Raw genomic sequence first — 14,886 nt, forward strand, 5'->3', positions numbered from 1 at the left:
TTTCAAAACTGTAACAATGACAAATCTCCGCCCCCCTCACACTGGGGCTTCCATACAGATGATTAGGCAGACACGACGGAGCCGAGTCTGAAAACACATTTTCTTTAGACAATGACATAAATGACGCTGAGTACTAGTTGTACTGAATACATTAACTAGACCGCTCGACCCCGCATATAGAGAGATAATTACCACAATGAAGCAATCAGAATAATTAACACAAGCCACTTAAACACAGATCTCCTTCACACAACACAATAGATCAATTAACCTTTAGAAATAGTGAGGGGACATTAGCACGTCAATAACTTGTTAGCCAGGACAGAATCACACAGGGCAAGCAGGGAGAATTACACTGAGACATATAGGCAAATGTATCACATCTCCTTCTCAGTCATAAATCATTCCTGTCCTGACACATCAGACCTCCCTTCTCACAGGCACTCTGGTTCAGTCACCAGCATTCCCCCTTTCCCTGCCACTAATTCCTGATAGACTCCTTCATTCCCTAGATATTTCCCCATCCACAGCCCAACTCCCTCCACTTTCTGTAACATTATAATCCAGCCTGCAGTATCTCCCTATCAGCTCCCTACATCCTAAGCTTAGGATCCCTGTCCCAGTCCCTAATGGGAAAGGGGAAATCCTGATGTTAAGTATAGGGGGATCCAAATTTAAAGGACCGCTACTGATGTGAAGGCGGAACTCCTACTGTAAAGGGGGACTCTGATGTGAAAGGGGAACACCTGATTTAATGGGGGACTCTTAATACAAGAGGGGATTCCTGATGTGAAAGGGGAACTCTGATGTGAAAGGGGAACACCTGATTTAAAGGGGGACTCTTAATACAAGAGGGACTCTTAATACAAGAGGGGATTCCTGATGTGAAAGGGGAACTCTGACATTTGGGGGATTATATTGTGAAGGAAGACACTCCTCATGTGAACGGAGGAACTCCCGATATGAAAGGGGGACCAATCATTTGAAGAAGGGACTCCTGATGTAAGGAGGAACTGCTGATGTGAATGAAGGAGGGGACTCATGGTGTGAAAAGAGGTGTGCTTTAATGTGAAGGAGGACACCTGATGTGAAAGGTCGGACTTCTGAAGTGAAGGGGGACTAAATATACACCAGTCCTTGTCTGTATCTGAGTGTATACATGGCAGGTTTATGTCAGTGAGCCTCTCACTCATAGCACAGAAATGAGGGAGTATTTTGTGGGTACAAGGACTGCAGACTGTGTACACCATATACCATATGTAGACTTAAAGCCGTATTAACCCCCCCCCCCAAATGTATATTGCAGGCCAGGTTACCAATCATTAGATGTGGTGGCTGCAATAATTTTATTTTTTAGGCTTTTTTCCCCTCTGTTGTCACCTGGTGATTTGGCCAGCAACACACCTCCTGTATTAGAGTGCCTACACTCTGGAATAAGGAACACAGGGGGCACCTTTGGATGGCAGCATTGTCAGTCTGGGGGGAGGGGAGTGTTAGCCGGACTAGCAGATTTAGATACACTAACACGTTATAAGGTGTTGCACACAGATTAAATAAAAGCTGATCATTGTAAGCACCCCTGTCAGTGGTAAATAGTTTGTCTCAACACACTAACTGCTACATCTGCAGGACAGCTTGTTTTTTTGAAAAACAACAGATGTACTAGCTGGATCATCAGATGAAAATAGAAGAAAGCCTAAAAAAGAAAGGAAAAGAAAACCAATGCAGCCATCACATTTAGTCTCTGTTTAACCATGCTTTTTTAAGCCACCTCATAATTAAGCACATTTTATCCACACACATTTTTGTCGCGGTGCACTCCGCATGTGTTTCCTATCCCTAGGTGTCCCTCATTCCCATGTTCCAAAGTTGGGAGGTATGCAAGGGGGAGAGAAATATATTACTGTCTAGTCCAGACTTTCTCAGCCAGGGTTCCTCCAAAGGGTTCTAGGGGTTCCTTGAGCAATGGACAATTTCTGTCTCTCAGTAACAACTGACATCAAATATCTGTAAGGAGGGCAGTCTTCCCACTGATGACATATAAGAGGGTCCTTCTCCCATTGGTCACCAATGTAAGGGACCACTACACTGACCACTGATATAAGGAGAAATTCCATCCAAACCGTGAGATTGGTCAGAGACTAATTGGTATCATTCTGGGCATTGCCAGACAAGGTCTTGGTGACAGAGTGAAGGGTGATGCTGCTCATACTATATGTGACCCTCATCTACATCATGGACATCTTCTTCAGCTTCTTAGTAAATAGGATAGAAATCTTCACAATCCTATAGAAGAGGTTGGGGGTCCTGAGTAGTCCTAGAAAAGCCCAGCACCCCAATAGTAGAGGAAGAGGTGGTCTGGTGACACGGAGAAGAAGACTCCGGTCAGTCTCTGGATCTCCATCATTGGAAACATGGTGAGACAACAAATACAGCGGGATGGTGGAGGAGATGTTGGTGTCGGTGTGGAAATGGACAGAACACGGGATGATGACACTGAAAGAACAATACGGCTTCATTCTACGATATGTCAAGGAGAGAACCGTACAGGAGAGACTTTTCTCTCTAATTATTGTCAGTAGTGACAGTGACCCCTGTATATGATATACTCCTGACCCCTGTATATGATATACTCCTGACCTCTGTATATGATATACTCCTGACCCCTGTATATGATATACTCCTGACCTCTGTATATGATATACTCCTGAACTCTGTATATGATATACTCCTGACCTCTGTATATGATATACTCCTGACCCCTGTATATGATATACTCCTGACCTCTGTATATGATATACTCCTGAACTCTGTATATGATATACTCCTGACCTCTGTATATGATATACTCCTGACCTCTGTATATGATATACTCCTGACCTCTGTATATGATATACTCCTGACCACTGTATATGATATACTCCTGACCCCTGTATATGATATACTCCTGACCACTGTATATGATATACTCCTGACCTCTGTATATGATATACTCCTGACCCCTGTATACGATATACTCCTGACCTCTGTATATGATATACTCCTGACCTCTGTATAATGATATACTCCAGACCCCTGTATATGATATACTCCTGACCCCTGTATATGATATACTCCTGACCCCTGTATATGATATACTCCTGATCACTGCACTCTAGGCCCATTATTCAGAGTTACCTTAAACCTGATGACCTGTGACAGGTGACAACACCACCAGCAATTCTTCTCATTCCACCGACACACACAACTTTCTTTTTCTTTAATACATTTTTTTATTATAATTTTTACTTTTAAACAGATTACAGTCATAGAATCAGGAAATAGTAAAAAGGTAGAAATGCGATTGGTCAGGAAAATGACTTGTCTGGAATGTGGAGGCGGAGTCATACAATACAATACACAACGTGTTACATTATTATAACAAAGTATTGTAGAAAAGATCACACCATAGAAAATGGGGGAAAGGAGAAAATAAACCCGGATATTAAGGGGAAATTTGTGTACGAGGAACACCTTAACAATCACCACCATTTTATTCTCCAGGGCCTCTGCTATCAGATAATATATGTTTGGGGGTTTTATCTAATCTTCAGGCCTAAAATAATACAAAAACATCTGACAGTGAAAGGGTTAATGTGAGCTAGATGGGATCACTCTGCTGTGCTCACACATTAGAGCTCCCCCTAGCTGCAGCCTGGTAATAACATTGCTAGGAGGTCTATTCATTTATCTGCTCCATACTTCCCATCTTTATATAAACGTCTCCTGACATTTAAGGGTCTATTCATAAAATATGTGCATAGCAATTCCCCCGGGGAAAGTCCATGTACATTCCTTCTGTGTGAATGGGGGAAAGATGAATGTTATTAGGATATTTGCTGTGCTGGTCGAACGGTTTCCATTCATTTACAATGGAAATGATTGCATTTGGCCACTAGATGGAGATAATTTCTATGCTACTTAGCGCCATCTAATGGCCAAATGTGGTATTTCCTGTTTTACGTCAATGGTCGGTATTAAAACAACAGTGACAGATTTTTGCCACCAGATGGAGCCGATGATCCAATATGTGTCATGATTGGAGGAACGCGTGTCACATTCATTCTACAATTTGTTATATAATAGATCCCTAAATGTCTGTGAAATCTTCCACCACAAAATGTACTCAGCCAATGAGAGGGAATGACTCCATTTTTATTTTTCTACTGCTATCAATGGCCAACACGGTACAACACTTCATCCATGTCTTTGGTGATCTCTGATCTCCTTATGAAGTGTTTCTTACATGATGAAGATCAGCCATGGAGTATATCTGAGGTGTACGGGTGAAACTCGAAAAATCAGAATATCGTGCAAAAGTTCATTTATTTCACTAATACATCTTAAGAGGTGAAAGTAATATATGAGAGAGACTCATTACATGCAAAGCAAGAGGGTTCAAGCCGTGATTTGTCATCATTGTGATGATTGTGGCTTCCAGCTCATGAAAACCCCAAATCCACAATCTCAGAAAATTCCAATATTGTGAAAAGGTGGAATATTCTCGGTGTAAAGTGTCCCACTCTAATCAGATAATCAAGACATAACACCTGCAAAGGGTTCCTGAGCCTTTAAATGGTCTCTCAGTCTGGTTCAGTAGGAATCACAATCATGGGAAAGACTGCTGACCTGACAGTTGTGCAGAAAACCATCATTGACACCCTCCATAAGGAGGGAAAGCCTCAAAAAAGATAATTGCAAAAGAAGTTGGATGTTCCCAAAGTGAAGTTCTGTGGAAGGGAAAAGTGTGGAAGAAAAAGGTGCACAAGCAGCAGGGATGAGCGCAGCCTGAAGAGGATTGTCAGGAAAAGGACATTCAGAAGTGTTGGACTTTCACAAGGAGTGGACTGAGGCTGGAGTCAGAGCATCAAGAGCACCACACAGACGGGTCCTGGACATGGGCTTCAAATGTCGTATTCCTCTTGTCACCCCACTCCTGACCAACAAACAATGAGTCTTACATGGGCTAAAGAAAAACACACCTGGTCTGGTGCTTAGGGGTCCAAAGTCCTCTTTTCTGATGAGAGTAAATTTTGTATATCATTTGGAACCAGGGAGCCGGAGTATGGAGGAAACCAAGGAGCCGGAGTATGGAGGAAGAATGGAGGAAACCAAGGAGCCGGAGTCTGGAGGAAGAATGGAGGAAACCAAGGAGCCGGAGTCTGGAGGAAGAATGGAGGAAACCAAGGAGCCGGAGTCTGGAGGAAGAATGGAGGAAACCAAGGAGCCGGAGTCTGGAGGAAGAATAGAGGAAACCAAGGAGCCAGAGTCTGGAGGAAGAATGGAGGAAACCAAGGAGCCAGAGTATGAAGGAAGAATAAAGGAAACCAAGGAGCCAGAGTCTGGAGGAAGAATGGAGGAAACCAAGGAGCCGGAGTCTGGAGGAAGAATGGAGAGGCACACACTGCAAGATGCTTTAAGTCCAGTGTGAACTATCCCAGCTCGGCTGGGATACGAGTGAGGGCAAGATGCCCCCCCCCCCCACCCCGTCTCCATAGCATAGCAGGGCGGAAGCGACGTCAAAACGTCACATCCGCCCATGCTTCTTAAAGGCATTTTCTTGTTGTCATTTTTTCAATTTTGAAGCGTGACATGTTGGGTCTCATTTTACTCGGCGTAACATTATCTTTCACAATATAAAAAAAAATTGGGCTAACTTTACTGTTGTTTTATTTTTGTATTAAAAAAAGTGATTTTAAAAAAAAAAAAAAAAGTGCGCTTGTAAGACCGCTGCGCAAATACGGTGTGACAAAAAGTATCGCAATGACCGCCATTTTCATCTCTAGGGTGTTAGAAAAAAAAAAATATAATGTTTGGGGGTTTTAAGTATTTTTCTAGCAAAACAAAAAACAGTTTAATCTTGAAAGCACCAAGTCTGAAAAACAGGCCCCGGTCCTTAAGTGGTTAATAATCAATTCCACTTCTATATCCCGGGGGGGAAGGACATGAAAGAAAAAACACAAGTATCATAGTGCTCTCTGCTTCTGAATTTATTATAAAAGCCCCCCCTAAAAAGTTACACTTACAATAAAAACAGCAAGTATCAGATCACCAGCTCACTCACCGCCGATCGACATTCACATTAGATTTTATTAATGATTGATTGTAATATGTTTATAAAGTGATATAAGCTCATGAAATGTGGGAGGGGTAACTCGGCTCGTTGGTCTAGGGGTACGATTCTCGCTCGGGGTGCGAGAGGTCCCGTGTTCAAATCCTGGACAAGCCGTAGTTTTATATATTATTATTATTTTTTAGGATCGGTGTACAATTGATTTTTCATATATGTGATTGATTCATACATATTTATGTTTTCTATAATAATTTTTAATGAATGGACAACGAGGTCATAATAAAGATAGAATTTGTCCCGGTAGATAAAGATATACATAGGAACATCTTTTCATTTTATTTTAGACTTGTTTTTTTATTGTATGTATATGGCGATACATCGCACACTCATGTGGAGATTAGATTGTAATGGGACATTACCACGGAGCTCAGCGGTGTGATCGAGTGAGAGCGCCCTGCTGGTTTGCAGATTCGGGTGACACGCTCTCCAGCTCTATGAATGTGAGCTCTGTAGTCACAGGAAGAGGGCATGTCCTCACAGACTGTGGTGATGCCTGAAGGGTTGCCTAGGCAACAGGCAGGTATATAAGGTTTCATCTCATTTGACCCACCCATCTACTGACGAAGGCCAATGAGAGGCCGACACGCGTTTAGAAGGGAGGAGCCCTATCTGTGACGTCAGGCGAAGCGCCGTGGGTCTAGATCGGCGGTGAATGAGCTGGTGATTTGATACTTGCTGTTTTTATTGTTATTTCTTGTAAGTGTAACTTTTTAGGGGACTCTCGCTATGACTAAGCACTAGTTTCAGTGCGAAACGCGTCAGCAGTCGGGTTTTATTTTGCTGTGACTTGTAGTGCTGTCCTTCTTTTAATAAAGGCGACAATTTGTTCAGAGTGCGGCTGTCCAGAGACAATTTTTGTTCCTGTGTAACTTTTTAGGGGGGGCTTTTATAATAAATTCAGAAGCAGAGAGCACTATGGTACTTGTGTTTTTTCTTTCATGTCCTTCCCCCCGGGATATAGAAGTGGAATTGATTATTAATAAGTGAATGGAGGAAGGTGGTGTTTGGAGACAATTTATACGTTGATTCCCCACACAGAGGTGCAGTCTGGAGACTGTAGGAATTACTACCATTGGTAAAGTGGACTGATCGTGGTGGACACATGGAGTGATCTGTCTATGAGTTTTATACTCACCCTTGAGGTGAGCATGCATTTTAGCAGGTGGGGGTGCGCACTGAATATTGGATCCATTTAAATCGGATTTTTCACAGCGGTGACAGCTTTGGAAACCTCCATATGAACTGTTTTTTTATCATTTATTTTTTTCTTCATAAATAGTTTTATGGAATGTATAATTATTTGTTTCTATAAGATTTATAGATACGCAGCGCTGCACTATTTTCACACAATAATACGCAGCTTCTACTTTTCAGAGGTGCGATATCGTTCTCAGTACAATCCGTGTTTTATTGATTGCATGGAATATTGGAATTTTCTGAGATTGTGGATTTGGGGTTTTCATGAGCTGGAAGCCACAATCATCACAATGATGACAAATCATGGCTTGAACCCTCTTGCTTTGCATGTAACGAGTCTCTCTCATATATTAGTCTCGCCTTTTAAGTTGCATTAGTGAAATAAATGAACTTTTGCACCATATTCAAATTTTTCGAGTTTCACCCGTATATCAGGGTGTGCTTCTTCCCCACATGTCCAGCAACATTCACATACAAGACATTTCCCGCACTCACTAATACACCTCGAGGGTTGTGTGGGACCCCTGATGTACAGGAAGACAGGACTTCAGTGAGGAACATTTCCCTCACTCAGGACAGGAATACGGCTTCTCCTCCGTGTGAGATCTCTGATGTGTGGAAAGATGGGACTTCTGTGAGGAACATTTCCCTCACTCAGGACAGGAATACGGCTTCTCCCCTGTGTGAGATCTCTGATGTGTGGAAAGACTGGACTTCTGTGAAAAACATTTCCCGCACACAGAACAGGAAAAAGGCTTCTCCCCCGTGTGAGATCTCTGATGTGTGGAAAGACTGGACTTCTGTGAAAAACATTTCCCGCAGTCAGAACAGGAAAAAGGCTTCTCCCCCGTGTGAGATCTCTGATGTGTGGAAAGATGGGACTTCATTGAAAAACATTTCCCGCAGTCAGAACAGGAAAAAGGCTTCTCCCCCGTGTGTATTCTCTGATGTTTGGAAAGCCTGGACTTCACTGAAAAACATTTACCACACTCAGGACAGGAATACGGATTCTCCCCCGTGTGAGTTCTCTGATGTGTGGAAAGCTTGGACTTCTCTGAAAAACATTTCCCGCACTCAGAACAGGAATACAGCTTCTCCCCCGTGTGTGATCTCTGATGTTTGGAAAGACTGGACTTATCTGAAAAACATTTCCCGCACTCCGAACAAGAAAAAGGCTTTTCCCCCGTATGAGATCTCTTATGTGTGGAAAGATGGGACTTAAATTCAAAACATTTCCCGCATTCAGAACAGGAAAAAGGCATCTCCCCGTGTGAGATCTCTGATGTGTGGAAAGCTTGGACTTCATTGAAAAACATTTCCCGCACTCAGAACAGGAAAAAGGCCTCTCCCCCGTGTGAGATCTCTGATGTGTGGAAAGCTTGGACTTCATTGAAAAACATTTCCCGCACTCAGAACAGGAAAAAGGCTTCTCCCCCGTGTGAGATCTCTGATGTGTGGAAAGACTGGACTTCACTGAAAAACATTTCCCGCATTGAAAACAGGAAAAAGGCTTCTCCCCGTGTGAGATCTCTGATGCGTGGAAAGACTGGACTTATATTCAAAACATTTCCCACATTTAGAACAGGAAAAAGGCATCTCCCCCGTGTGAGATCTCTGATGTGTGGAAAGCTTGAACTTCATTGAAAAACATTTCCCGCACTCAGAACAGGAAAAAGGCTTCTGCCCCGTGTGAGATCTCTGATGTGTGGAAAGATAGGACTTCTCTGAAAAACATTTCCCGCACTCAGAACAGGAAAAAGGCTTCTCCCCCGTGTGAGCTCTCTGGTGTCTGGAAAGCTTGGACTTCATTGAAAAACATTTCCCACACTCAGGACAGGAATACGGCTTTTCTCCTGTGTGAGATTTTTTATGCCTATTAAGATTGTATTTAGAATGGAAACACTTCCCGCACTCAGTACAGGAAAACCTCTTCTCTGTTGGAAAGACGGCACCGTCCCGCACAGTCTGAGGTTCCTCAGTATAAGAGGAATACGATGGTCTGGCACCGTCCCGCACAGTCTGAGGTTCCTCAGGATAAGAGAAATACGATGGTCCGGCACCGTCCCGCACAGTCTGAGGTTCCTCAGGATAAGAGGAATACGATGGTCCGGCACCGTCCCGCACAGTCTGAGGTTCCTCAGGATAAGAGGAATACGATGGTCCGGCACCGTCCCGCACAGTCTGAGGTTCCTCAGGATAAGAGGAATACGATGGTCCGGCACCGTCCCGCACAGTCTGAGGTTCCTCAGGATAAGAGGAATACGATGGTCCATCTACACTGTGTGGTGCCGGATGGACATTTGAGGTAGTCGGGTTTTCTCCTGGACTATACTGTGTGATGTCCTCATCTTCTACTTTACAGTCTGGAGACAAAGTGAGACAATCCTCTGAGGTTTTCCTCATCTCCCGTCCATCTACTAAAATAGAAATACAAAGATTATTACTAGACATGAGCTGATTGGTTCCCCTAAACCAGGACTCCGCCCACATCAGGCAGCTTTGTCTCTGAGGATCTTACAATTCCCCCCTCAAGGTAACTAGTAAATGTGTCCTCTGATCTCCTACCAGATCATTTCTTTATTCATGGACCTTAGTCAGAGAGTGAGGAAACAACGAGAACTGTCTTTTATAGGAGTGACAGTGATGAGGGGATTATAGGACGAGGGTCAGGAGTATGTAATGTACAACATAGAGTATATAGTGCAGGGGTCAGAAGTTGTTGAAAAAAGTTATTTTTAAATGAGTAGTGATTTTTGTATTTTTAAAGTGAAAGCCTAAAAATTCCTTCCAATATAGTGCCTGGGGGGTCCCCTTAGCCCCCTTTCACACTTGTGCGACTTTTCCCACGATTTCGGACTGCAAAATCCTATGACAAATCGTTCTCCATGATTTTCAATGACTACCGTTCATACTGGCACAACTTTAAGTTGTGCCTACTTCAAAGTAGGACCTACTTTGGTCCGATTTTGATGCCACTTACACAGGTATTCATTGGAATCGCGCAACTTTGAAGTCACACAAGTGTGAAAGGGGCATTAGTCTAAATGTAAAGTGGCGGATCTGTACCGTGTCTAGAATCTGCTGCAGCAATAATTGAATTTATAAATCCGAAACATTTTTTAATTTTTCCTGCCTTTATTTTGCTCAGCAACAATTGGGGAGCCAGTGTGTATGATGAGGCCACAATGTAGTGCACCGGGAACAAGATTAGAGATTTTTTGGATACATTCTGGAGTCACTTTGGATAGAAGTAACGGGTGCATTAAAATTGGTCTTTGGGTGTTGTGGGGCCTTCACACCGTAACCCTATAGAGATAATCTTGATGAAAGCAAGAATTCGGCTTGCTGTAAAAAAGCTGAGTTACACTTACCGGTAACTCCTTTTCTGAGAGTCTTCCAGGACAGCCCATGAGACCTGGGGCTCCTCCTACCAGGACAGGAAACACGTTACCCCCACCAGATAAAAGGGGGGTCCTCCAGGTCCCATGTAAGGCCCCGTACACACCATCGGATCTATCCGCTGAAAACGGTCCGGCTGCTGCAGATCCGCTGCGTCCGGCTGCCGGATTTCTGTCTGATGGTTGTACACACCATCAGACAGAAATCCGCGTGTAAACAATACTCGGGGCGTGGCCGCGACGATGACGCGGCGACGTGGGCGGCCTTGAAGTTTAAAGCTTCCACGCATGCGTCGATTCAGTACGACGCATGCGGGGGATGGCGGTCGGTCGGACGTGTCCGGTGAGTCTGTACAGACGACCGAACACGTCCGACGGATAGATTTCCAGCGGACAGATTGGTTAGTATGCTAACCAATTTTGGTCCGCTGGAAACTGTCCAATCCGCCGGACAATTGTCCGCTCGGGCCTACACACGACCGGATCGATCCGCTGGAACTGTCCGGCAGACAAATATCAGCGGACAGATCCGGTCGTGTGTACAAGGCCTCAGTCTTCTCGAGAATCGTAGGACTTCCCTGAAAAACATATCCATAATACACATAACTTCCAGACAAAATCTGGCTGTCCTGGAAGACTCTCAGAAAAGGAGTTACCGGTAAGTCTAACTCAGCTTTTCTCTCAGGTGTCTTCCAGGACAGCCCAATGAGACGATGAGCCAGAACTTACCAGTCTAGGGTGGGACAACTGCCTAAAGGACCTCTCGACCAAAAGCCTGCTCCTGAGCAGATAGGAGATCCAGGCGATAATATTTAATGAAGGTCGAATAACTGGACCATGTGGCAGCCCTGCAAAAAAAATTCCGGTGAGGCACCAGCTCTCCCAGCTCTCTCAGCCCAAAACGCAGACAAGGCTCTTGTTGAATGCTCAGTGACAAAAGGTTGTAAGCAACGATGTCCTGCGATCTGTGGAATGTAGTGGCGGCCACCTTAGGCAAAAGACCTGCATCAGTTCTTAAAACAAAACGAATATCAAAAATCGTGAGGAACGGCTCCCTCACTGATAAGGCCTGTACCTACGAGCTGAGGTAATTGCTACCAAAAAAATAGTTTTTAAAGTAAGTAACTTAATAGAAATATCCTCTAGGGCAGGGGTGGGCAAACTTTTTGACTTGCCGCAATGGGTTCATATATTGGACCCGGAGGCCGGACCATATATATATATTTTTGAATACTGTACTGTATTAAATACTGTACTTTATATATACACATAGCAATAGGGTACAGTATAAAAAAATATGTATATATAAGTACAGTGTTTAATACAGTACTAAAAATATATATATATATACACACACATAGCAATAGGGTACAGTGGTACAATATATATATATTACAAACCCTCTCTTTGAAGAAACCTAACATTTGATTTTGCCTAATAACTTTTGTTAGCTAGTAAAGAATATCAATCAATTTCAACTCCAATCTCCTTTATCTTGTTGCTGCGCAGCTAGACCACCCTTACTGAATCCATGCTGGGGCTTGTAGTTCTGAGGGGAGCTGGCCGTGGACCTGTGGGTCCTGCTGGCCATCACCAGCTCCCAGGAGGATCTACAGGCCATGGCCATCTCCCAGCAGGAGCCACAGTGTTGATGCCTAGGCCTACCCCAACCTCTCACAAAGTAGAAATAAAATGGATACTGTGTAATGCTCCTCTTACCTTAACTATGGGTACTGTAGCTGGTTACCGCATTCTCTGTGGCTGGCTCCTGTGGGTGGCTGGCTAACACCCTGCTGTGGCTGGCTGGCTCCCTGGTGTGGGTGGCTGGCTGGCATCCTGCTGCGGATGGTCACCGTGGCTGGGTGGCTCCTGTAAGTGGCTGGCTGAATCCCTGCTGTGGGTGGGTCACCGTGGCTGGCTGGTTTCCTGGTGTGGGTGGCTTGCTCCCTGCTGTGGGTCAGTGGGTGGGTGGCTGGCATGGTGCACCCCTGCTGTAGGGTGGTGGGTGGCTGGCGCCTGGCTCCCTGCTGCAGGTGGATGGCCTGGCTCCCTGCTACAGGTGGATGGCCTGGCTCCCTGCTACAGGTGGATGGCCTGGCTCCCTTCTGTAGCTTAGTGGGTGGCTGGCACGGTGCCCCCTGCTGTGGCTGACAGAGGGAGGCGGTGGACAGAGGGGGAAGGGCGGACAGAGGGGGACGGGCAGACAGAGGGGGGGTGGGCTGACAGAGAAACAGGCGGGCAGAGGGGGTGGGCTGACAGTGGGACGGGCTGACAGAGGGGGGGTAGGCTGACAGAGGGACGGGCGGACAGAGGGGGTGGGCTGACAGAAGGGCGGGGGGACGGGCTGACAGAGGGGGACGGGCTGACAGAGGGGGGGTAGGCTGACAGAGGGACGGGCAGACAGAGGGGGGGTGGGCTGACAGAGGGAGAGGGGGTGGGCTGACAGAGAAATAGGTGGACAAAGGGGGTGGGCTGACATGCGGACGGAGGGGGGACAGGCTGACAGGGGGACAGGCCGACGGAGGGGGGGATGGGCTGACAGAGGGACATGGGCTGACAGAGGGACAGGCGGACAGATACAAAACAAATACATATTTTAAAAAATATGTCTCAGCTAAATGTTTTGTATGTGCAGATGAACTGGCTGATGAAATTGCACTGTCACCAGAATCAATGAGACAGCTAAACAAATCAGAGAGGGGTGGGCTGAGAGAAACCCCACAGTGCACTAGCAAGAGAAGCGTGACTCTGGCAGCAAGATGATACGATCACCCACAGTCTCAGACCAGCCAGCCCCGCCTGCCCGCATCCACACGCCAGCTCCGCCGAGCCAATCGCACGGCGCTCCCGTAAACTCGAGTCCCAGAATGCCACAGCGGGACCACATGAACCTGGTCGGCCAATCACAGTGCGCTTGTGTAGACTACAATTCCCAGAAGCCACTGTATGCAGCCGGACTCCGCGGCCATGCCCCTGGCTGACTCCCTCTAAGTCACTAGCGCTCCGCGGGCCGGATTAAAAGGTCCGCCGGGCCGTATACAGCCCGCGGGCCGTAGTTTGCCCAGTCCTGCTCTAGGGGCTCAAAAGGAAACTCTACCAGAGTTTGAAGCACTGGTGACAGGTCCCATGTTGGACAATTTCTCACCACTACTGGCCTGGCCCTAGAAATGGATTTGAAAAATCGAGCTATAGTGGGATTTTCCAGGAGAGAAAACTGGAGGAAAACACCGATAGCCGCCGCCTGTACCTTTAAGGTACTAACTGAAAGACCCTTGTCGACACCCTCTTCAAAAATTCCAAAATAGAAGGAACATCATGCGTTGATTTTTGATTTTCTGATAACCATGAGTTAAACTTTTTCCTAACCTTGGAATATATGGCTCTGGTTTTCTGCAATTCACCAGAGTCTTGACTACTTTGTCAGAGAGAACTTCTGGAATAAGTCTGATTGGCGGGAAGGCGTAGCATAGGTCGAATGGCAATGGATTCTCCAGAGCATCGATCCTCAATGGTTGATCTGCTGGGTTCAGAGAAAATAACTCCTCTGTCTTGCGGTTGCCCTGGTTTGCGAACAGATCCGTTTCGGGACAACCCCATTTGTCGTGATCTCCGCAAATACCTCGGGATTAAGAGACCAATTGTCTTGATCCACCTTGTAGCGACTGAGATAGTCTGCCAGACAGTTTTGCGTCCCCTTCAGGTGCACTGCTGTAATTGAGGCTAGATTCTCTTCTGCCCATGATAAAATCTCCTGGGCAATAGATTGAAGAATCCGACTCCTCGTGCCTCCCTGTTTGTTGCGATGTTGTCGGTTAGGATCTGGAGATTGTGACCCCTGATCTCCGTCTGAAAAACTTGCAAGGCTCTCTGAACCGCTATAAGCTCTCTCTGGTTCGGTGAAGCTTTTGTGTCCCCTTCAGGGACCATTCTTCCTGTGCGACCTTGTTGCTGAGGTGGGCTCCCCATCCCCAAGAACTCACATCCATGGTGATCCTCTGGGATACAGGAAAGGACCATGGTAGACCTCTTGTTAGGTGTAGATCTGTCCTCAACAAGCTTATTTTTACCTTGGCATGTAACAAGACTCTTGACTCCAGAGACCTCGCGTCTCCGTCCCAG

The sequence above is a fragment of the Rana temporaria genome (genome assembly GCF_905171775.1).
Source record: "Rana temporaria chromosome 4 unlocalized genomic scaffold, aRanTem1.1 chr4a, whole genome shotgun sequence".
NCBI lineage: Eukaryota > Metazoa > Chordata > Amphibia > Anura > Ranidae > Rana > Rana temporaria.